General features: G+C 37.0%; 1 protein-coding gene across 7 annotated transcripts in view; it reads right to left on the bottom strand.

The window, feature by feature from the left end:
• BMPR1B (bone morphogenetic protein receptor type 1B) overlaps positions 1–26,519 on the bottom strand; it is a 399,677-nt gene that overhangs the window by 197,854 nt on the left and 175,304 nt on the right. The window contains exon 3 of one of the 7 annotated variants that reach the window (XM_063663922.1): positions 4,911–5,006. The exons of 5 other annotated variants lie outside the window; for them this stretch is intronic. The gene's annotated coding sequence lies outside the window, so the exon portion shown is untranslated. Of the gene's footprint in view, positions 1–4,910; positions 5,007–26,082; positions 26,103–26,519 lie in introns of those variants that run through there. One more of the 7 variants, XM_063663923.1, reaches the window with a different exon arrangement.

Below are 26,519 nucleotides of genomic sequence, written 5' to 3'. Positions count from 1 at the left end.
AGGATGACGGTTACCAGAAGCTAGCAAGGGTAGTGGAGAGAAAAAATTAAGAGATGTTGATTAATGGGTAGAAACATACTGTTAGAAAGAATAAGATCTAGCCTGTAATCCGAGCACTTTGGGAGGCTGAGCCAAGAATATCACTTGAGGTCATGGGTTCAAGACCAGCCTGGCCAACATGGCAAAACCCTGTCTCTACTAAAAATACAAAAATTAGCTGAGCATGGTGGCACACGCCTGTAGTCCCCACTACACAAGAGGCTGAGGCAAGAGAATCGCATGAACCTGGGAAGTGGAGGATTCAGTCAGCCAGGATTACGCTACCGCACTCCAGCCTGGGCGACAGAGCAAGACTGTCAAAAAAAAAAAGAAAAGGAAGGAAGGAAGGAAGGGAGGGAGGGAGGGAGGGAGGGAGGGAAGGGAAGGGAAGGAAGGAAGGAAAGAAAGAGAAGGAAGGAAGGAGGGAGGGAGGGAGGGAGGAAGGGAGGGAAAGAAAGAAAAAAAGAAAAGAAAGAAAGAAAGAAAGAAGGAAAGAAAGAGAGAGAATAAAATCTAGTTTCTATGTTTCCATAGCACAATAAGGTGACTATAGTTAAGAACAATTTATTATATATTTCAAAATAACTAGACAAGTGAAATGGAAATGTTGCTAACACAAAGAAATGATCAATGTTTAAGGTGATGGATATCCCAATTAAACTAATTTGGTTATTACACATCATATGCTTTATCACATGTACTCCCATAAATATTTACAACTATTATGCATTCATAAAAATTAAAAATAAGAAGTTTTAAAGTATGTTAAATAAACTAATTTATAAATGAATAGGAAATAATGTTAGCACGCTTGAGTATGGAAAGAACATAGAGAATCATAAATGGCATGCAAAAATGTTATGACCTAATGCTCTAGGAAACAGTCACTGCAAGTTTTTGATTACAGGAGTGACACAGCATAAACTCTGTTTAGGAAAGCTTGCCATGTTATAGTATGACTGATAGATAAATAATGGAAATTCAAATGATTTAAGGAAGCTTTTAATAAAGCAGTGAAAGTAGTTTAAATATGAGGCAAAAATATGTACCCTGATAAGGGATCAGCATGAATACAGAAAAAAAGAATGATAAAAGAGACATTTTCAAAGAAAGACAAATGAAATCAGTGAATAGACTATCTCAGAGATCAGCAAACATTTTCTATAAAGAATCGGGTTTTGTCGGCCATGTGGTCTCTGATAAAGCTACTCAACTCTTCAATGTAGCAGAAAAGCGGCCATTGTCCTAGACAACACATAAACAAATAAGGGTGGCTGAATTTCAATAAAACTTCCTGTATATATAATAGGTAGTGGGCTAGATTTGGCCTGTAGACCATTTACCGACTCCTGAACCAGATACAGCTGGGGAGGGACAGTGGATCAGTCACTGGTATGTTCCACCATAAGTAACTGAAAACCTAAAAAAGCAGTGCTAAACAAAAGTTTGGCTCGCTCTCATTCTAAACAAAATCCACAGGTAACAGGTCTGTTAAGGCAACTCCACAATTCTGAAAGACTCAAGCTCCTTCTATACCATTATTTCACCAGCCTTAACATGTGACTTCTAGCACTTGGTTCAAGGTATGAACTCCAGTTGGAGCCATGAAATGAGCATTCCAGCAAGCAGGAATGAAGAAAGGTACAAAAGGGCATGCCCCTTCATCTTAAGGACAAATCTGTAATTCGCAAAACATTTCTGCTTGGCTAGTTGTCTACTGTCATATAAATGCCAAAAAGGATCACACTTGTTTCAAAGTAAGTGGCTCAATATCTTAAGCTTTTATCATTCCTTCTCTCTGAACAAAAAAATATATATTTTTTTTCATACACCTCTTGATTGTTAGCCTGTATAAAATTCCTTATTGGCTGAAAGCTACTCAATAAACTGTTTTCCTTCTGTCTGTAGTAATAAAACTATACAACACTATAAACATTTTCCATGTTAAACTCCAAGATATTTGGTTTTCTGGCTAGAAACAGTAGAGCTTTTGTTTTTAAAATTAAAGCAGACCCTTAGACCTAATTTACCTCAGAATGCCAAATATTTTTCTCTTCTGTTATGTTCTAACATTACTATCACCTATTCCAAAAACACATGACTTATGACTATATAAGAAACTGATGGTACCATCTCTGGGTGGTCCCTGAAAATGGCTCATTGATATAAAGAATAGAAAAAAACAAGAATGTCTGAAGATAAGTATCTCTTAAAGGGTCTAGTATACAGGAGATTTATGCTGTGAAATTATGCTTATGATAAACAAGAGTCTTAATACTACAGCTGTACCAAGGAGATGTTTCACAGAGCACTGGTTACAGATAGGACATTTTCTTTTATTGAAAAAATTTGACTTTCCTTAAAAGATAACTTATGACTAAAGCTGCCATCTTAAAACATGAAGATTTACTATATTTTTGGACCTTCATATTGGTAAAAAGAGATAATAGCATCCTGGATAGTTCTAATTAGATAAAGGGGTTGGTCTTGAGGACCATGCAGTAATTCAATATGTGTTGACACTAACTCTCAATTTAAACAATAATTCAAAGGATTTTATGCCTTTACTTTGACACTGAAAACATGCAGATAATTCGATTAACATTTAAATCTTTGAACACTAATTTTTAAATGGCCTCTCACACTGACCTTTTAATTTTTTACTTTTAAGGAGATTTCAAAAATAATAAATAATGCACAAAACTTTCCAAATTGCAACTAAAATCATACTCTCTACCCTAGATCTTATTTCAGATATATCTCAACTCACATAATATTTTTATTACCTGACATTTTAATCGAAGATCAAAAACTTCACTGGCCAAAGCATTTCCAAAGCTCTGTGAAGTAAATTAACTTTATGAAATGGAAACCAACTACATATTTTGTAATGAAATTTTATATTACATTTCAAGAAAAAATGCTGTCCTTATAAAGATAGCCAATGTGGCTCAGACAATAATAATGGTAAAAATATGTAAAAGAAATGTGAGAAGTAAGGAATATTTTCATAAACCCAAAGTAATATTCAACTTTGAGGAATCTCTGCAAAATGCTTACTGACTCATGGATTACCAATGAGTCCATCCTGACTGGGTCCGAGAAGGGGTCTTACTTTACAATGTTATCAGGCAGAAGGCAAAGGCAGAGGTGAGGTGGGAATAATTTGAACACATTGTTTCAAGGTGTTCTACATGTCTCATAAGACTGTAATACTTCAACTACCTTAACATTATCATGGATTACTAACAGGATCATTTAAAATGCTTTGGAAAAGGTATTTCATTCCACAAGTCATGTGCAAATGAATGCTTACTTTTTATACTAAAAATATAAAGAAATCTGTAGACTAAAAATCCTAAAATTATTTCTGCGGCCCCCTCCAGTTCTGTAATCTTTAATATGGACTCCCCATCACTAGGATCATAGAGTTAAAACACCTTTTCGTGGCTTTCAAGCAACCCTAAAATCTGGTCTCCCTTATCCTACTGACACCTACCTTCTCAAGACTTCCACACTTCAGGCTCTTTTCCAGCCAAATCAGCTTCCTTGTGTTTCCAACTATACCATGCTCATTCCAAAATCAAGATTTTAATCATTGTTTATAACTCCTGACCTGTAATCATTTTGCTTAAACTTGCACTACCATCCTCATTCCCTAGTTAAAGCCCTAATGTACTCACATGAGCCCCTGACCACTCCAGCCTGAGTCCTCTTATTTCAGAGTACAGAGATACAGGTTACCTACACTACTAATTATGACACCAGACACCATCAGAGCATCCTTATAATAAGAAATACACATTTCCGAACAACGACTAACACTGTGGACCTACTGTTATGAGATGAATTGTGTTCCCCAAAATTCATACGATGAAGTCTCAGAATATGACAGTATCTGTAGACAAAGCCTTTAAAGAGGTAATTATGTTAAAACAAGGCTGTTAGGGTGGTCCCTAACCCAACATGACTGGTGTTCTTATAAGAAGAGATTAGGAGACACCAGAGAGATGACACTCATAGAGGGACAATGATGAGAAGGAAGCAGCAAAGAGTAGCCAAATGAAAGCCAAGGAGAGAGGTCCCACAAGAACCCAACCCTATGGACATCTTGATCTTGGACTTCCAGCCTCCAGAACTGTGAGAACGTTAATGTTGTTTCAGCCACCCAGTCTGCGGTATTTTGTTAGGGTAACCCTAGCAAGGTAATACACCTGCCATACGCCCAGACAGTATATAAAATGTCTTACTTATGTAATACTTTACTCATCAACACAGCTCTGTTTGGAAGGTGTGCTTATTATCCAAGGAAACAGAAAGAAATGAAGTAATCTGCTCAAGGTCTCACAGATACACACTAGAGCCTAAGTCTGCTTTATTTCAAAGGTCATGATATTATCCACCATGTTGTATTAATCATATGTGAATGATCCAAATAGAACACTATTATTGCTTATTCTGCTTTCTCAGTAGAATGCTGATAAATGATGGATGGATTGAGAATTAGAAAACATTTTTTTACCTTTTATTCCATACATTTTTAAGAATATATATATAGTAGTCAGTTTCCAAAGTTAATAATGGCCTACAAATCAACACACATATGTTGATCTTGATTCCATCTATATTATGCTTATTTCATATCAAATATGAGTGATAACCCACCGTATACAACCTAATAAAAAGGTTACCATATTTCACCGATGCAAAAACCTGTATTTTTTACATTTTTAACATATTTGAAAAAGATACATCTTACAATCAGTAACATTTATCATCACCATAGGCAAAGCAAAACGTATTTTAGATCTGAGAGTTGATGAAATACTTTAATTCATTAACTGAAGTTATATGTTGTCTCTGAGACTTACATAAAAATGAATGATCACAAGGCCATCTGATGCATTCCTGTGATGAGCTAAAGGAACAGTAGAAAGGTGGGCCAGTCGAAGAAAAATATTTCTCACCTAAAGTTGCAGGGCAAAAGATGAGGAAAGAAGAGAGAAAAAAAGAAAGAAAAGAAAAAGAAAAAAGGGCACATGAAATTGCAAACAGCACTACCAGTAATGGAGCTCATTTTAAACATCCTAAAGTCTTATAAGAAAATAAAAAGACAAAAAGAAAAAGCCACAAAAAATTCTTACATACATTCTCCCACACACATGTTGCAAAAGGAAAAAAAAACACAAAACAGGAGGTAGACTCTCTGTACACAGTGTGTCCATAAAGTGGAAACCAGCCTCACACTTTATAGTCACACCTCATATACCGCCATGGAAGGCAGGCCTCCTAGGTGAGGCATCGAGTTTCACAGGCATGCTCAAACACAGGATTGTTAACACTAATCCCCAGCAAGATCTGTGAATGAGAAAAAAGAAAGATAGGTAAATAGCCTGTGAAGTATGGCCCCAATTAGAGGACTCACAACACTTGCCCTATTGATTATCTGTTATTTTGCCAAATGAATAAACCAGTAACAATCATTGAATGCTGTGTGTATCAACATAGTAATCTACAATTTAAAAGACTGCTTTACAATTTTTACCACAATGATGCCTGTGTTCATCTTTAGTTACCTTTTAATTTATATTTCTACTTGAAAATATGCAGTTTTCTTTGATGCCACAAGTAATACAACCTAAAGCCCATTAGAAAAAGATGTAGTTACAATTACACTGAAACTGAGCCTTTTTGAAGAGTTAAAAAAAAAAAATTTTAAATTCTTTCTTTAAACAACACAATAAATATCAAACTCTACTTCTATCAAAGGGCTGCCAAAAATACTATTGATGGGATTTGCCAATGATCCATAGTTTATATTATAAAGTATGGTAAGAGCACACTAAATCTGTTAAAGTTGTTAAAAAGTAAATTCCGGTCTGTTATTGTCACCCAAGTATCTAGAAATTAAATGCAGAACTCTATTACTATAAATGTTCCACAAACTCTGTTCTTTTTCTTTCTGGAGATGAGCTTTACCAGTTGTTTTTCATCATACAAAACAAGAAACCATTAAAATCTGATGTGCTGACCTCAATTAAAAAAGAAGGTTAAAATAAGCTACCCCACATTCCAAAACATAAAAGCCTCTTATCTTTTTGTGTTATTGTTAATAATTATATTATGTCTTTATAGGAAGGGGGTTATCATAAAAACAATTTTTATTTAAAAAGAAACATGCGCTTTGGGAGACCGAGGTGGGAGGATCACTTGAAGCCAGGAATTTGAGACCAACCTGGGAAACACAACAAGACCTCATCTCTACAAAAAGATAATTAAAAATTAAAAAGAAACAAACAGGTGAACCTAAAACTGTCTTCTAAAAAAAAGTCTTTAAATATGAAGAAAGAAATTACAAGGCAAGTTTGGTTTTAAAACTACTGATGGACTATAATTTCAAAATGTTAGATACCAAGAATTTGTAAAGGTTTTCATTTTATTGTGAACTTAAAAAATAAAGTATAACTTGTAATCACAAACACAACTAAATAAAATCTATTGACAACATCTGATTCCTCATTTATAAAATGAGGAAAGAGTATTTGCTGCCTCAGAGATCTATTGTAAGAATTAAATGTGTTGGCCAGGCACGGTGGCTAAAGCGTGTAATCCCAGCACTTTGGGAGGCTGAGGAAGGCAGATCACCTGAGGCCAGGAGTTCGAGACCAGCCTGACCAATATGGTGAAACCTTGTCTCTATTAAAAATACAAAAATTAGTCAGGTGTGGTGGCGTGCACCTGTAACCCCAGCTACTCAGGAGGCTAAGACAGGAGAATCGCTTGAACCCGGGAGGCAGAGCTTTCAGTGAGCCGAGATTGCGCCACTGCACTCCAGCCTTGGTGACAGAGCGAGATTCTGTCTTTGAAAAAAAAAAAAGAATTAAATGTGTTAATACATGTAAAGCATGAGGAACAATGCCTAGCATAGCATGCACCTGCTAGTGTTTGCTCTTAGGATTAGTATCAGCATTGACTATTAGTATTAACATTATTAGCACTGACTGAAGGTCCAGTCCACCTCTATCTAGACACATACAAATCTATTTAAGTCATATCCCACAGGAAGACTCTTCCTGTAACTCAGCTCTTACACACATGACTCTCTTCTAAACTGCTACTGCTTTCTGCTAGTCTGACTATACATCCTAGATTTTAATTAATTTTCATTTTTCACTGCTGTGTATATTAAGCTTAAGTAATCACATGGATATAAAATCTTTAAAAGAGGAGCTCATGAAACAGTTTCTGCTGTCTTCTCCAGTTCTCAAGCCTCAAGCCCTGAAGGAAGCAACTCTTCAGAGCAGCTGACAGAAATTGAATCATCTTCAGCTAACACTAGTTATAGGCAAGGTAGAAGATGCTAAACACCATAACGGTATTGATCACGTTCCTACTTTTCAGGTGCCCTCCAGTTTAACTACAGAGATAGAAATATACATACTATAAAGCAACATAAGTTCTAAGCTAAATCATACACCCACTATAATTCTTGCTGTCTGGAAGTCTAATGATGGAAAGATTGAAAGTATAAGGGGGTTAGGAAAGACCTAATGGAGACAGACTGTGAATGTGAAGGGTAAGTCTTATATAATAATAATAACAGTAGTAAGAACTACCAGTAAAAGAGCATTTAGTACCATGATAAATAATTTTCATATAATAAACAAAACAGCTAATATATATTGGGTGTTCAGTATGTATCAGGAACTATTCTAAGTGCTTTATAAATATTAACACTTTTGATCTTCAGAATATCCCTTTTGAGATGTACATTGTGGTCTCCATCATTTAAAAGAAAACTAAAAGGGAGACACAGAAAAGTTAAATATGATCATACAGCTTATTTGCCCAAGATCACTCAGCTCATAAATAGAAAGACTTGAGTTATAAAACCAGGACCGCAGGCTCTCAAGTCTCACTCTTTATCATTATGTTTAACTACTCTCTTTATGGGCTCATCTAATTCTCATCACAATTCTGCAAAGGTGGTTGTGCATTCCACATACTGAAATCTATGTAAACAGAGTCTTTGGCATGTGCATTGCACAATCTGAGCAGCCATATGTGGCAGCCTTAATGATATGCATTGCACAGGTAGAAAGTTTAATAATTTAGCCAAAGCTGCAGAGTTTGTACAGTCAAGATCTGAAACGCAGTCAGTCTCACTCTTTTCACTCAGCCATGAAGCATATGAGTAGAAAATAAATGTTGAGAACATGTTAGACAGAGAGAAAAGAATCAGGAAAGCTAAGGTATAGTAATGAGCAAGAACTGTTCTGGGCTCCAAGGAATAAACCAGTCTCTGGTTTGGTCAAAGAGAGAATAGGATGAAAACACGCACTTCATCTCCCATCTGACAACATGCTCTCTACCCAGTTTAGGGAAGAACATAAAAGACCTGATGGAGCTGAAAAACATAGCACAAGAACTTTGTGAAGCATACACAAGTATCAATAGCCAAATCGATCAAGTGGAAGAAAGGATATCAGAGATTGAAGATCAACTAATGAAATAAAGTGTGAAGACAAGATTTGGGAAAAAAAAAATGAAAAGGAATGAACAAAGCCTCCAACCTCCAAGAAATATAAGACTATGTGAAAAGACCAAATCTAGGTTTCATTGGTATACCTGAAAGTGATGTGCAGAATGGAACCAAGTTGGAAAACACACTTCAGGATATTATCCAGGAGAACTTCCCCAACCTAGCAAGACAGGCCAACATTCAAATTTAGGAAATACAGAGAACACCACAGAGATACTCCTCGAGAACGGCAACCCCAAGACACATAATCGTCAGATTCATCATGGTTGAAACGAAGGAAAAAATGTTAAAGGCAGCCAGATAGAAAGGTCAGGTTACCCACAAACGAAAGCGCATCACGCTAACAGTGGATCTCTCTGCAGAAACCCTGCAAGCCAGAAGACAGTAGGGGCCAATATTCAACATTCTTAAAGAATTTTCAACCCAGAATTTCATATTCAGCCAAACTAAGCTTTATAAGTGAAGGAGAAATAAAATCCTTTATACACAAGCAAATGCTGAAGGATTTTGTCACCACCAGGCCTGCCTTACAAGAGCTCCTGAAGGAAGCAGTAAATATGGAAGGAAAAACCGGTACCAGCCACTGTAAAAACAAAACAAAATGTAAAGACCATCAACACTATGAAGAAACTGCATCAACTAATGGGCAAAATAACCAGCTAGCCTCATAATGACAGGATCAAAATCACACGTTAACAATATTAACCTTAAATGTAAATGGGCTAAATGCCCCAATTAAAAGGCACACACTGGCAAATTGGATAAAGAGTCCAGACCCAGGCCGGGCTTGGTGGCTGATGCCTATAATCCCAGGACTTTGGGAGGCCGAGATGGGCGGATCACGAGGTCAGGAGATCGAGACCATCCTGGCTAACATGGTGAAACCCCGTCTCTACTAAAAATACAAAAAATTAGCCGGGCGTGGTGGCGGGCGCCTGTAGTCCCAGCTACTCGGAAGGCTGAGGCAGGAGAATGGCGTGAACCCAGGAGGCGGAGCTTGCAGTGAGCCAAGATTGCGCCACTGCACTCCAGCCTAGGCAACAGAGCGAGACTCTGTCTCAAAAAAAGAAAAAAAAAAAGTCCAGACCCATCAGTGTACTGTATTCAGGAGACCAATCTCACGTGCAAAGACACACATAGGCTCAAAATAAAGGAATGGAGGAATATTTACCAAGCAAATGGTAAGCAAAAAAAACTCGGGGTTGCAATCCTAGTCTCTGATAAAACAGACTTTAAACCAACAAAGATCAAAAGAGACAAAGAAGGCCATTACATAATGGTAAAGGGATCAATGCAACAAGAAGCACTATCTTAAATATATATGCACCCAATACAGGAGCACCCAGATTCATAAAGCAAGTTCTTAAGAGACCTACAAAGAGACTTAGGTTCCCACACTATAATAGTGGCAGACTTTAACACCACACTGTCAATATTCGATAGATCGGTGAGACAGAAAATTAACAAGGATACTCAGGACTTGAACTCAGCTCTGGACCAAGCAGACCTAACAGACATCTACAGACTCTCTGCCCCAAATCAACAGAATATACACCCTTCTCAGCATCACATAGCACTTACTCTAAAACCGACCACATAATTGGAAGTACAACACTCCTCAGCAAATGCAAAAGAACAGAAATCATAACAAACAGTCCCTCAGACCACATTGCAATCAAATTAGAACTCAGAATTAAGAAACTCACTCAAAACCACACAACTACATGGAAACTGAACAACCTGCTCCTGAATGACTACTAGGTAACTAACGAAATTAAGGCAGAAATAAATAAGTTCTTTGAAACCAATGAGAACGAAGACACAATGTACCAGAATCCCTGGGACGCAGCTAAAGAAGTGTTTAGAGGGAAATTTATAGCACTAAATGCCCACAGGAGAAATCGGGAGAGATCTAAAATCGAAACCCTAACATCACAATTAAAAGAATTAGAGAAGCAAGAGCAAACAAATTCAAAAGCTAGCAGAAGACAAGAAATAACTAAGATCAGAGCAGAACTGAAGGAGAAAGAGACACGAAAAACCCTTCAAAAAAATCAATGAATCCAGGAGCTGGTGTTTTGAAAAGATTAACAAAATAGATAGACTGCTAGCCAGACTAATAAAGAAGAAAAGAGAGAAGAATCAAATAGACACAATAAAAAAATGATAAAGGGGAGATCATCTCTGATCCCAAAGAAATACAAACTACCATCAGAGAATACTATAAACACCTCTACGCAAATAAACTAGAAAATCAGGAAGAAATGGATACATTCCTAGACACACACACCCTCTCAAGACTAAACCAGGAAGAAGTAAAATCCCTGAATAGACCAATAACAAGTTCTGAAATTGTGGTAGTAATTAATACCCTACTAACCAAAAAAAGCCCAGGACCAGACGAATTCGCAGCCGAATTCTTCCAGAGGTAAAAAGAGGAGCTGGTACCATTCCTTCTGAAACTATTCCAAACAAAGAAAAAGAAGGACTCCTCCCTAACTCATTTTATGAGGTCAGTATCTTCCTGATACCAAAACCTGGTAGAGACACAACAAAAAAAGAAAATTTCAGGCCAATATCCCTGATGAATATTGATGTAAAAATCCTCAATAAGATACTGGCAAACCGAATCCAGCAGCACATCAAAAACCTTATCCACCACGATCAAGTCGGCTTCATCCCTGGGATGCAAGGCTGGTTCAAGATACGCAAATCAATAAACTTAATCCATCACATAAACAGAACCAATGACAAAAAGCACATAATTATCTCAATAGATGCAGAAAAGGCCTTCAATTAAATTCAACAGCCCTTCATGCTAAAAACACTCAATAAACTAGGTATTGATGGAACACATCTCAAAATAATAAGACCTATTTATGACAACCTCACAGCCAATATCATACTGAATGGGCAAAAGCTGGAAGCATTCCCTTTGAAAACCAGCACAAGACAAGGATGCCCTCTCTCACCATTCCTATTCAACATAGTATTGGAAGTTCTGGCCAGGGCAATCAGGCAAGAGAAAGAAATAAAGGGTATTCAAATAGGAAGAGAGGAAGGCAATTTTCTCTGTTTGCAGATGACAAGATTGTATATTTAGAAAATCCCATCATCTGAGCCCAAATCTCCTTAAGCTGATAAGCAACTTCAGTGAAGTCTCAGGATACAAAATTAATATGCAATAATCACAAGCATTCCTATACACCAATAATAGACAAACAGAGAGCCAAATTATGGGCAAACTCCCATTCACAATTGCTACAAAGGGAATAAAATACCTAGGAATACAACTTACAAGGGATGGGAAGGATCCCTTCAAGGAGAACTACAAAACACTGCTCAAGGAAATAAGAGAGGACATAAACAAATGGGAAAATATTCCATGCTCATGGATAGGAAGAATCAATATCGTGAAAATGGCCATACCAATTTATAGATTCAATTCTATTCCCATCAAGCTACTATTGACTTTCTTCACAGAATTAGAGAAAACAACTTTAAATTTCATATGAAACCAAAAAAAGGCCATATAGCCAAGACAATCCTAAGCAAAAAGAGCAAAACTGGAGGCATCATGCTACCTGACTTCAAACTATACTACAGGGCTGTAGTAATCAAAACAGCATGGTACTGGTGCCAAAACAGATATACAGACCAGAGGAACAGAACAGAGGCCTCAGAAATAACACCACACATCTACAACCATCTGATCTGTGACAAACCTGACAAAAACAAGCAATGGGGAAAGGATTCCCTATTTAATAAATGGTGTTGGGAAAACTGGCTAGCCATCTGCAGAAAACTGAAACTGGACCCCTTCCTTACACCTTATACAAAAATTAACTCAAGATGGATTAAAGATTTAAACGTAAGACCTAAAACCATAAAAACCCCAGAAGAAAACCTAGGCAATACCATTCAGGACATAGGCATGGGCAAAGACTTCATGACTAAAACACCAAAAACAATTGCAAAAAAAAGCCAACATTGACAAATGGGATCTAATTAAACTAAAGAGCTTCTGCACAGTGAAAGAAACTTATCATCAGAGTGAACAGGCAACCTACAGTATGGGAGAACATTTTTGCAATCTATCCATCTGACAAACGGCTAATATCCAGAATCTACAAGGAACTTAAACAAATTTACAAGAAAAAAACAACTCCATCAAAAAGTGGGCGAAGGATATGAACAGACACTTTTCAAAAGAAGACATTAATGTGGCCAACAAACATATGAAAAAAAGCTCATCATCACTGGTCATTAGAGAAATGCAAATCAAAACCACAATGAGATATCATCTCACGCCAGTTAGAATGGCGATCATTAAAAAGTCAGGAAACAACAGATGCTGGAGAGGACGTGGAGTAATAGGAATGCTTTTACACTGTTAGTAGGAGTGTAAATTAGTTCAACCATTATGGAAGACAATGTGGCAATTCCTCAAGGATCTAAAACTAGAAATACCATTTGATCCAGTAATCCCATTACTGAGTATATACCCAAAGGATTATACATCATTCTACTTTAAAGACACATGCACACGTGTGTTTATTGCAGCACTATTCACAATAGCAAAGACTTGGAACCAACCCAAATCTTTGCTATTTGGGTTGGAACCAACCCAAATCATTGATGGGGAACCAATCCATCAATGATAGATTGAATAAAGAAAATGTGGCACATATACACATGAAATACTATGCAGCCATAAAAAAGAATGAGTTCATGTCCTTTGCAGGGACACGGATGAAGCTAGAAACCATCACTCTCAGCAAACTAACACAGGGACAGAAAACCAAACACCATGTGTTCTCACTCATAAATGGGAATTGAACAATGAGAACATATGGGCACAGGGAGGGGAACCTCACACACCAGGGCCTCTCAGTCGGTGGGGGGCAAGGGGAGGAATTGCACTAGAAGAAATACCTAATGTAGATGGCGGGTTGATGGGTGCAGCAAATCACCATGGCACATGTATATCTGTGTAACAAACCTGCATGTTCTGCACATGTATCCCAGAACTTAAAGTATCATTTTAAAAAATGAGTGAATGACTTCATTTGCAGACAAAAGAATACTAATAAACTGCTTAAAACGTTCAATGCCTCCCTACTAGCTAGAAAGCAACACCCACACTCCTTGGCAAGGTATGCCTCACAACCTCTCGTCCCCAGACTCATCTCTCTATCTATATGCAAAGCCAGGCAGAGATTGTGATTTAGCAAATCTCTGTAGTTTAAAATGAAAGAAAAAGAGAAATAACCCAGGAGATTCTGTTGTCTGCCCAGATTCTGGAATTAAAAGCTCTGATTTATAAATGAGGGAATTTCAGCCCAAACAGTTATTGAAGTTGCCGAAGGCTGTACAGTTCAATAAGAGAAACTGCAGGTCCTTCTTTAAAAAAAGGACCTGACCTCCTCAAAAATAGGAGCTACAATGCTGCATTCTTTATGTTCCTTGTTTTTCCTTTTTCCTTGTTTTTAGCTTTTATACAAATGAGGTGAATTAGATACCTCAAAAGCATTACTTACTCATTTGTTTTCCAGCAAAAATACTGGTTTTGTGCTTGACTTTCATATATTTGGCTTGGAAACCTGAGAATTTCTGGTCACAGACTAAAAGAACTATGAATGCCTCCTTGCTCTCTCTGGTACTACTCCAGCCTTTCTTCTACATTCCTCATTTCAGGTATCTCTTCATGCTTCTAAACATGTTTGATCTAGGGCTTCTCAAAGTGATTCTGGTGCATTACTGTAGAATTCACCACCTGATATGGACAAAGGCTCTTTAGAAGAGTTTGAACTGTAAGCACACAACTAAAGTTAGAGAAAGGCAAGTACCTGTCATGATGGTGAATTAAGCTATGACCAGGAAGAAGCTAAGGACAGAGGTTTGGAGTCAGAAAATCCTGAGTGAATATCTCGTCTCCACCCTGTCTGGTGTGTGTCACTGGAATGTAACTTGTTCCCACATGTAAAGCACATCACAGGATCTTGAGAATCAAATGAGCTAGCATATATAAAGAACTTAACACATAATAGCAGTCAATGAATTGTAGCTAGTGGTAGCAGTTTAGCACGGTACCAGCAGCAGTAGTTATAATATGGTCTGAATCTGTGAGTAATGGAAGAAAAAAGTGAAACTTGCTAGGTAAATGTAAGGCCATGAACAGCCAGAGGTGGTGCAGGTGGGAGGAGGCCTCCTTTCAGGAGAGACATTCCTTTCAGGAATGGAGTAAAATTGTAAGGAGGACTGGCACTACAGGAGGTAAGACAGACCAGACAATACGTAAGTAAATCTTACCTCGCCATCACTGGCTACATGCCCAGCAGGGACTGTCACACAGAGGTATGTGACATGACTCCAAAATCCTGTCTGCCTAGCAAACGTTTTACTTCAATTAACAAACACATTTGTATTAAACATCTGCTCTGCTCCAATCACACGGGTATACAAGCAAAGAAGTACTCCAGCTTTCAAGGATCTTACTATCTAAAGGAAACATAAATTAACATAAATGAACAACAGTCACCAATTAGCTCAAAGGCGTGGGCATCTGGAAAGAATTCTGACTATTTTTTTAAGATGGGCTATTCCTTGCCAATATTCCCAAACAAACTCACACTATCCAGTCTTTCGCTTTATCCAGTTTCTTAAAATCACCTTCTCCACAAGATAAGCACATGTAAAGGGTGTTAAGTCAATCTAATAGTTATATCTAAAATTTTCTTGACTAAAAATTTCACTTGTTAAAGGAGTTCACGAATGGTTATCCTTGGAATTTCCTTCTGGAGTTAGTATTCATAGCATCAGTTCTCTCATTTTTGAGTGGCAATAATCTAAAGTGAATCACAAAAACATACAGATCATGACCTCACATCCGTTTTACTAAAATTAGGTCATTCTCCATTATTTACCCTTGTGGTTTTTTTGTTTGTTTGTTTTTTGGGGGTTTTTTTGTTTGTGTGTTTTGAGATGGGGGTCTCACTCTGTCACCCAGGTTGGAGTGCAGCAGAGTGATCTCGGCTCGCTGCAACCTCTGCCTCCCCGGTTCAGGCGATTTCCCCACTTCAGTCTCCCGGGTAGCAGGGGCCACAGGTGCTCGCCACCACACCTGGCTAATTTTTTGTACTTTTGGTAGAGATGGGGTTTCACCATGTTGCCCAGGCTAGTCTCAAACTCCTGAGCTCAGGTAATCCAACCGCCTCAGCCTCCCAAAGTGCTGGGATTACAGATGTGAGCCACCACGCCCGACCAAATTTGCCCTTTTGAATATCATGGCAAAAACTACAAGTTTTACCTCCAAATACAGCATCTGAAAGGGAATAGAATATTTACCTAATGTGGGTTTATTTTTTTGCTTGACTGGATGAACTAATTTAGCAATTACGGCTAAAAACTCTAAAAGTGAAATCATAATTTTTGGCTATTCTTGGCAAACAGGTATTAAGGTTCAATTCTTGCCACAGAAAAATCAATTATATGTAGCTTATTTCAAATTTGATCCAGTGCCTTCCGTAAGAAGCTGTATTATAAGACCTACAATTAAAGCTACAAATAATTTTCCTTATTTAATGAGAAATTAAGAAAGAAAAACGAATACTTTATATTCTTGAATGTTACCAAACAAGAATCAACTAATTTCCATTCAACAAAAGTAAAGACTACAAAGATCTGAAAAACTAGAGTTAACTGCCAAAAGATTCATAAGAGATAACGCAAATATACTCACTAACATTCCATGGCAGTACTCACTACTTTTGACAAGGATAGTACATGAATATTTGTAAGATTATTGTTATTCTAAGAGTTTAGATTTATAATTAGAGAATTATAAAAGATATTCATCTAAAAATTTTCCCATCTCAGGAATTCTGATCTGTTTAGAATACTCTGCAAAATTTTAAATATCCCTGAAAAGACATTATTTCAAAGTTATTACTTAGCTATTCCACTAGAGAAAACAGACATGTGGAAGGTATATAGTTTGTCCTGCACATCACAGTATTAATTTTAAAAAAAAGTATGATGAGGTCAATATAGTATGTAAAAAACTATGCAGGTAGATCCATAATAGTCACATCAATTTCTCTGCTAAATGCTTGATTTTTGCTTTATTATTACACAAAAATATAACTTATAAAATTATAACTTATATGTCATAAATATAACTCAGTGAGGTGTGGTGGCTCATTCTTGTAATCCTAGAACTTTGGAAGGCCAGGGCAGGAGGACTGCTTGAGCCTAGGATTTCGAGACCAGTCTGAGCAACATGGTGAGACCACATCTCTGCAAAAAGTCAAAAAATTAGCTGAGCATGGTGGCATGCACTTGTAGTCCTGGCTACTGGGGAAGAAGACAGGAAGGAAGATCCCTTGAGCCAGGAGTTCGAGGCTGCAGTGAGCTATCACACTCCAGCTATTACACTGCACTCCAGATTGGACAACAGAGCAAGACCCTGTCTAAACAACAACAACAAAAAAGAAGTAGATATATTTCTTCTCTGACACCTAAATAATCCATGGATACTGAACCAAGAGATGTTTTTCCCATCGTCATATTAGATTATTAACTCTATGGAAAGAATAAGCATTTTTATTTTTTACCTTCAAGGACCAATAATTCTTGTTTTTCTACTTTAAGGATGGTAAAGGGAACACTTATAAACTGGGAAATCTAGTCAAAGTTTCAAAATAAAATTCAACTTTGGATATGCCACATCTATTGACATAAACTGTAATTCTATATTAATTCTGTGAAGTTATACTGAGCAAGAGGTAAAGAAAACCTTCTTAGCCAATGTGCTAAATGGCTGTTGCCCCTGTTTTCCCCTGTTGTGTTATGAAATGTTCCATACGTGGGGCCTATGTCATTACTAGATCTGTTAACAGTTTCACAGCTGAGTTTGGCTTCATTTGTTAAGAATCAAGCTGCCCCATCACTTCTATAGAGCTGAACAGGCTGTTATGGTTTATAATGTAAAACTCACAAAAGTGCACAGCTGCTGTTCATATTCTTAAAGAAGTCTGTTATAATAATGATGTCACGGAAAAAAGCTGGAATCTATTATGTGTCCCAGACAGTCAGGCCATTCAATCTCTCCAGTCAATGTAGGTATACAGGTTGCACCATAAACATTATGGTAGCATTACAATAAGGCAATAAGTTCATTTTTTTAAAAAAATCACTAAAGGCAGGTAATTAGGTCCTCTCCATAGTTCTGCTTTCAGTAAGCTTCACTTACCACTAAAACTAACCAAAAAGTATAAACATCATCATCATTTCACTGTCTAACACCCTATTTGAACCACAGAGCTTTGCAAAAATTACATATAATTCCCTTGAAGGAAAACTGCACATGGTCGTCTAATTTCTCTTTAGTTATCACATACATGTCTACACAGTAAGCATGAATTGAATCATGTTCTCCAGGGAAATGCAAAGCAATAACGCATTATTGATTTTAAGATCTTACAGCTATGTATTTAAAATCTGCTACCACTAACTATGGCACGTAATGTTAAGTAGTTTCATCCCAGATCAGAAGCAGATATGGAAGAGTAGTCCAGTTACCTAATTTTAGTATTTTTTAAATAATAAAACATATAAACAATTTCCAAGTGAGAATTTTTTAATGACTTAAGAATATGTAAATATTAAATATTTCCTACTATAGGTTGAATATCCCTTATTCCAAACATTTGAGACCAGAAGTGTTTCAGGTTTTGGAAATTTTTGGATTTTGGAAAATTTGCATATGTGAGAAATCTTGGGGTTGGACCCAAGTCTAAACATGAAATTCATTTATGTTTCATATATACCTTATACATATTGCCTGAGGTAATTTTATATAATATTTTAAATAATTTTGTGCATGAAACAAAGTTTTGCGGTAAGTACTTATGTGTGAAATTTTCCACTTTGTGGTATCATGTCGGTACTCAAAAGGGTTAGGGTTTTGGAGCATTTTGAATTTAGGATTTTCAGATAAGGGATTCTCAACCTATATAAACATATGCAACATTTAAATTACCTTAAATTCCAAATTACAGAAGAGAAATTTTGAAATCAACTATGTAATTTACAACTATTTAAATTATTGGAATGTTCTTGAGATAAAAACAATGAATTCAGGACAATTAAAAAGCCATCTGCCATTAACTAGTTGTTTAATCTTGAGCAAATTATTTACAGCATTCCATTTCCATTTCTTTAACATGAAGAGCATGAGAAACAATGCTATAAAAAGTTCCACTTTCCTACAATAATATTTCTCAACTTGTACTTACTAGGTATGGGAAAACCAAGAATCAAAATAATATCTAAGCCTTACGTGCTTGGTACAGGGCACTATCCTAAGCATGATACACATACTAATTCCTTTAACTTTCAAACATGTATGTAGTAGGTACTATTATTATCCTTATTTAGACCTGAAGAGTAGATTATCAAATGTCACATAAATAGTGAGTGGAGGCCGGGTGTGGTGGCTCACGCCTGTAATCCCAGCACTTTGGGAGGCCGAGGCGGGCAGATCACCTGAGGTCAGGAGTTCGAGACCAGCCTGACCAATATGGAGAAACCCTGTCTCTACTAAAAATACAAAATTAGCTGGGCATGGTGGCGCATGCCTGTAATCCCAGCTACTCAGGAGGCTGAGGCAGGAGAAGCGCTTGAACCCGGGAGGTGGAGGTTGCGGTGAGCCAAGACTGTGCCATTGCACTCCAGCCTGGGCAACAAAAGTGAACTCCGTCTCAAAAAAAAAAAAAAATAGTGAGTGGAAGACAGAGACTTTGTATCCAGGCCGACTGATTTCCAGAGCCATCTCTTTTCACCTCCATACTACTTCTGCATATACTGGGATATTCTCAGAATGAAGAGGACTAATTGTTATAATTTTCTAGTTAAAGGGAAAGGGTCAAAATTTAATTGTGGCAGGTTGATGACTGAAGATACTGCAGTGACTTAAGAACACCGCCATGAATAAGCAACTCTACAATACAGTATCACGTATATGCGGAGAAAGTGTTAGATAGTTCCCTAGATCCTAATCAGTTTTATTCTGACCACAAAATGCAAATATATACAGTGCTGCAAAGAAAATCATATTTATCTGCATGAACATATTCTATCCTATGCCTACAACTCTAAGGCAACATTTCTTAACACCTGCTGGTTTTTGGAGTTGTACTCTGAGGCCAGAATTCAGTTCAATAACGGCATGTCATAAAGTGACAGCAATAGTTAAATTTGGTATCAGCTATAAGATGACATTTAAACATGATATCTGTTACATATAACTACAATTTGAAAATGATACATTTCAACAATGATTATTTATAACTCAAGGCAAACCCTCCTTATCAGCATGGGAAACTGTTATTTAATTTACTGCCTATTAAGACTTGTTTATTTGGTTGATCAATAATAAGTATAGTTTTTTCTAAGTAGCATGAATAATAAAATTTCCAGAGGTTCTAAAGTTTGTTTTATTATCTTGACAAAAGTGTAATATAGTCATACATGTTCTCAGTCATTTATGATCACTACCCAAATAATTTTAAAGATACAAAAGAAATTATATAAAGACATGTTGTTTACTTCTTTATTAAGGAGGTAAAGCATAAGAGGTATTTTCCTTGACTTCAATAGACCAAATAGCTTTAAAATTTCAGAGAATTCTGTCTTTCATTGAATCCTCATGCAGCTGCGCAAATAAAATTATTCTGACTCCATTTAAATTATTTCTTGCCACAATCTACACATCCAAAAATACATGGTTAAAGGAAAATCCCACTTATCAGTACCAGTGCTACATGCAAAACAATCTGAGACCTGCCACTTCTACCTACTTTACAATATGCAGGTAAGCCTCAAATTAGACTCTTCTGTCTTCTGGTCTTCTGCCTGTGCCAAAGAGCTATGTAACCAGATAATTCCTTTTATAGGAAATAGCCACAATACAAGGTAAGTGTGGAAACATTCTAAATCATTTGAAATGTTTGGGCACAGCTGGCAGAACACCTGTTGGAGACGGATGAGTGACGTTTGAGACACAAAACAACAGAAGCAAGGGAATTTGCACATAACTTTCACTGCACACTTCTCAGCATCAATAATTTTAAGTTTGCTGAGAGGTTTTGATGAAAAAGCAACAAATTAGAATTAGATTACCATTTTATTCTTCTGGAAAACACAGAGCAATTCACTGAAAATATGCCCAGAAAAAAAATGAATCATTACCAATTCAACAATCCTACAGATATGTGAAAAAGTCCTGTAAAATGATAATTTTCTTTCTTTTAAGTTGCCCACACCACCTGCTAATAACCTTTCATAATTTTAATCTCTTTCTAAATGTCTAACTTTATTTTACAAATAAAAATTTAGAAAATCTATAAAGAAAATATTGATTTAACTGTACTATTTTCAACTGCTAAATATTTATTCATTCAAAGAAAGTAACCAATACTTTTTCATATTTTCTTTTTTTTTTTTTTTTTGAGACAGTTTTCACTCGTCACCCAGGCTGGAGTGCAGTGGTGCAATCTCGGCTCACTGCAACCTCTGCCTCCTGGGTTCAAGCGGTTGTCCAGCCTCAGCCTCCCGAGTAGCTGGGATTACAGGCACGCACCACCATGCCCCGCTAATTTTTTTGTATTTTTAGTAGAGATGGGGTTTCGCCATGCTGGCCAGGCTGGTCTCAAACTCCTAACCTCAAGTGATCTGCCCGCCTCAGCCTCCCAAAGTGCTGGGATTACAGGCGTGAGCCACTGTGCACCCATCCTTCATATTTTCTTTTATCACCTAAAGGAGGACCAGGAGGCAGGTTTTACAACTAAATTGTAGAGGGCACATGGAGAAAGAAACTAGTTGAACTTCACAGGCTGTTTCATCAAACAATAAAACATGGCTTCCTCATTAAAATTCCCAATAAATATTCAAATAAAGTATCTAACGTCCCACCAAGAAGAATGTCCTTCAACCTTATAATGTACCTAGTACCATGAACCTACAAATTCAGAACAACTTTTCTGCAGGGGATTAGAAAACCAGAAGCAGAGAAATCAGTTAAAAGTCTATGCCAAAATCCAGTCATTCAAGGATGAAAGCCTTGAAGAGGACTGTGAGAGCAAGCAGGAACTTCGGGGCTCTATTCTGGAGACCAACAGAGGGAGAAATAATAGAACTTGGCAATACATTCAATTCAGTATAAAGGAGAAGAACAAATCCAGTGCTGTTGAGATGGCCCTTCTGTATAGCTAGTGACACAGCAAAGAAACACGGAATTGAATAATAGATAAATCTAAGTTTTAATTAGCAATCCAATAGCCTCAAATGAACACAGCTTACATGTATTATACAACTCAGTAAACACTATCTGTTCACAATGTTCAACAATTGTGATAAAGACACAAAAAAAATTTTAAGAACTTAAAGCTCTAGCAAGGCTATAGAAATTTTAATCCCCAAGGACTGTGTCATACTGAGAATCCCATAAGCCAGGGGTATCCAATCTTTTGGCTTCCCTAGGCCACACTGGATGCATTGTCTTGGGCCACACGTAAAATATACAACACTAACAACAGCTGTGGTGAGCTTAAAAAAAATGAAAAATTGCAAAAATATCTCATAATGTTTTAAGAAAGTTTATGAATTAGTGTTGGGCCGCATTCAAAGCTGTCCTGGGCTGCATGCTGCCTGTGGGCCGTGGGTTGGACAAGCTTGCCATAAGCCATATTGAAAATGCCTCAATTTACAAGAAGTCAGATGAAGAAATGATTAACACACCCAAACTCTAACTGTATTCTGACAATTCTTGTTTTGTTAATTCACAAATGTTTATTTTTCACAATATAATAATACCTCCCAAATGCGTTAGTGTTGCTGGCCTAACTCCTAGACAAAAACAAAGGAAGGGGGTGAGGGAAGGAGTAGTATCAGATTACCTTGTGATAGTATCTGATTCAAAACAACAATTCAAGTTAAAGCACTGATCACAGTGACTAACTAAAATAACTGGTGGAGTTCACCAAATAATTTAATGAGTCTTGACTTCCTTCAATTTTGGCAAAGATGTCCTAAAATGGCTTTGGCTTTAAAAAGGTGTCAAACCAAAAACAGGACATTTTTCCTAGATAATATCTGAATCATAATCAAATCATAAAAATTGGAAAATATAATCACTATCCCTAAAAAATGCAAAAGAACAAATGAGGTTTCTTACTAGTTATTAACTAAATTTTGTTGGTAATATGCTACCTCTAGCTGCCTGTCTCTATAGAGGATTTAAAAGAACCTAAGAAAGCTACAGTAACACATCAAAGGTGAGTTATCAGTTTGCTCTGAACCCTACTTAAAGTAGCAAAGTTTATAAATTTTACAAACCTGACAAAATCAAGCACAAACTAGTATACTACATTAGTCTAGGAAAATATCCAAATATGCAAATACAATGGACCCTCAAGCTTACTTTCAAGTTACAGTCTTTTAATTTTCATGAAAAACTAACATTATCACAGACTCCACACTGTCAAGAACTATTAAATTTATATTGAAGATTATTGACGACTTTAATTATCCTGACTTTGACTTACAGTGTTGGATTACTGCTTAACTACAGTAGCTTTAAAATTAATTCTAGAGCAAAGAAGAAATGTGGAGAAAATTTAAATTCGCAGGTGTAGCTTTTTTTTTTAATTACATACAGAATCTCCATAGGAATGTATCAATTTAAGCACTTGGTTCTATCATCAGTTTCCCTCATCCTTTGCTGAAAGTTGGTGGTTCCCATTTAGGATGTCAGAGCCCTAAAAAGATTTTTATTTGCCAAATGGCAGAAGGGACATAGAGGATCGGAGTTCAGATTATGGAATCAGAGTATCTGGGATCTTCTTTCTTTTGTTTATTTTTTAAAGAAACAGGGTCTCATTCTGTTGCCCAGGCTGGAATACAGTGGCTGCATAACAGCTCACCGCAACCTTGAACTCCTGGGCTCAAGTGATCCTCCTGCCTCAGCCTCTCAAGTAGCTAGGACTACAGGCATGTGCCCCCACACATGGCTAATTAAAAAAAAAAAAAAAATTTGTAGACACAGGGTCTGGCAGTGTTGCCCAGGCTGATATCTGGGATCTTAAGGAAGGCTCCCAAATTTCTTTTTGCCCTAGTTTCTCTTCCATATAGGGTTGTTGAAGAAATAGAGCATAGTGGAAACTATAATGTGCTTTTTAAAGGATTTGGTATATAGTAAATGTAAGCTATTATTACAGTTTCCTGTGGTCTGACAATCCAAAGCATCCTGAGTCCTCTATTTCTCTACTTCTGAAAAGCTATCAATTCAACATGCTCCAACAACAAACAAAATCCAAGGACCAGATAGGAACTTTTAAACGTCTAAGTGATTCTGGACCAAAAACGGAGTATAAGCAATTTTTTTTTTCTTTTTTTTTTTTTTTTTTTTAGACACAGTCTTGCTCTGTGACCCAGTGGGGAGTGCAGTGGTGCAATCTCAGCTCACTGCAACCTCTGCCTCCTGGGCTCAAGCGATTCTCCTGCCTCAGCCTCCCAAGTAGCTGGAATTACAGGCGTGCACCACCACACCCAGCTAATTTTTGTATTTTTAGTGGAGACAGCGTTTCACCATACTGGCCAGGCTGGTCTCAAACTCCTCACCTTGTTATCCGCCCGCCTCAGCCTCCCAAGCACTTTTTATTTCTCCCACTAGTACAGTTAAAAACCATGGACACCATATACAAAACACACATAAGAGGACTATGAAGAGTGGACAGGAGATGACTAGCTAGAGATTTCAGAACCCCAGAGGAACAACATGGCCATGAGTTCCCTAAATTTTCTTTCTGTCTCATGTACCCCAGACAGAATCAGCACAATGCATACCTGAACTTTCATTCAGTGTTCTATTTTCCTTGATTTTATTTTTGGTGCTTTACAAATTAAAATGATCAACATTTGCCTTTACACCAAACCTATATGAAATATCTAGGATTTACTGAAAATAAGATAGGTAAAATAAGCACATGAGGACTCCTTTATCCCATAGCCACTACTTTGCCATGGCTCAAACCACAGTGCCACTTCCAATCTCACTCCCTCACTATCCCAACTAACCTCTTACCTAGTTTATGATTGCTATCCGATAACTGAAACTTAAGAATTTCCCTTCCCTCTCTCACAGTGTATGTATGTGTGTGTGTGTGTGTGTGTGTGTGTGTGGTGTATATATACATATACATAAAATTTAAAAAACAAAAATCCATTTGTATATTCTGCAATATGTTGTAGTCTGTCATTATTTCATGTATTTAAGTCTTGCCCATCAGATAAAATCTCAACCCTAAACAGAATAAGGAACAAAATCATATTCTTTTAATTTTTTTCCACTATGAATAGCAGGGTGCTAAACACATAGAGCAGGAGTCAGTTTATTTATTCAATGCATGACAATTAAATCCCTACCTGTTAATGTGCTGACGGATGAGGATTAAGAGAAAAACAGAAGGCAGTGTCTGTCCATAAAGGGTCTGTGGATGTGAGAAAGCCATGTGAACAAACATTTTAAGGGGTATACTGAGAATCAAAATGGAGATGTAGTCAAGGCATTAATACAGGAAGACAGAGGAAGTGCCTAACTCTGCCAGGGAAAACATCACAGAAAAAGATACGGGTCATTTAAATAGAATCATGAAGGATAAAAAATTCCCAATCAAGAGAAGAGATAGGAATGGCATTCAACTAACAGAGAACAGCAAGTGCAAACAAAATGATGAATGAGTGAGCAGGCCAGTACAATGAGGGACTATAAAAAATGCATAGGCTGTAAGTACAGGTATAGAAAGGGTAGTGACAAGTAACAAGGCTAGAATGGCAGCAAGGACTCAGTGAAGTTGGAGAAAGCTACATGCCACAAGACACATTCCTCCAGTCCTGGAGGCACTGGGGATCACTGCAGAGACAGTGATAGGCTCGGATAACCATTCTGCTGATGAAATGGTAGACAGTTTGGAAGGGAAAAAAAATGAACAGATGTTAACAAACTATTTTAGAGTCTGAGAAACCATGAGGATCTGCGCTAAGGGACACAGAGAAGACAACTGTGCTAATTTCAAGCCTAAGTACAAATGAAAACAAACGGAGTGAAAAGAGAAGAGAGCCAAGGGAAGGACTGAGCAACATCAACATTTAACATAAAGCTCTACTGAAAGTCAAATCCATTCTTAGTTTGGAAATAAACTAAATTTTTTTTATATCTTTAAAACTGTAGTCCTCAAAGTATAAACAAGAAGAAACAGATCAAGATGAATATTTTAAAGCCTACACTGGAAACTCTTTACCTATCCAATAATTTTCCAATGTCTTTCAAACACTACGTGTTCAAAAATAAATAAATTCCATCTCCCTTGCAGCCCACTCCCCTCACGCCCAACAATAACAACAGCAAAAAACCTGTCAAAGCAAAGAAGCTGCAAACATACCTGTTCATCAGGCTTTGTTTAGACAATGAGTACAAAAAATTCATTTGAAAGCAGTAAATAAAGTCTATAGTCACTCATCCTATTTGGCCACTACACCATTTGACTTCTTCCCTTCTCTGGTTGCTCCTGTCTGTCCCACGAAATTCAAATTACTGCTCTTACACCTTTGGTTAGACATATGGCAAACTGCCTCTGTATAACTTGGCATAAAAAATCATTTTATGATTTTTCCTTTAACATTAATGATTTAATTTCTGTGAGGTGTACTATCATAGCAAATTCAACTTGATTTAGAGCTCCACAGCATGAATACCACGGTCAGATAAATATGCTGCTGCTATTTGTAGCATAAAATGCTCCAATAGAAGCACTCTTTTCTGACTTTATCATTTATACAAGACACATCACTTCAAGTACACCCACTGACTTTACCACTG

This window comes from Pongo pygmaeus, chromosome 3 (assembly GCF_028885625.2).
Source record: "Pongo pygmaeus isolate AG05252 chromosome 3, NHGRI_mPonPyg2-v2.0_pri, whole genome shotgun sequence".
NCBI classification, from domain to species: Eukaryota; Metazoa; Chordata; class Mammalia; order Primates; family Hominidae; genus Pongo; species Pongo pygmaeus.
The sequence above is the reverse complement of the archived record's forward strand: the minus strand, read 5'-3'. Positions and strand labels throughout refer to the sequence as shown.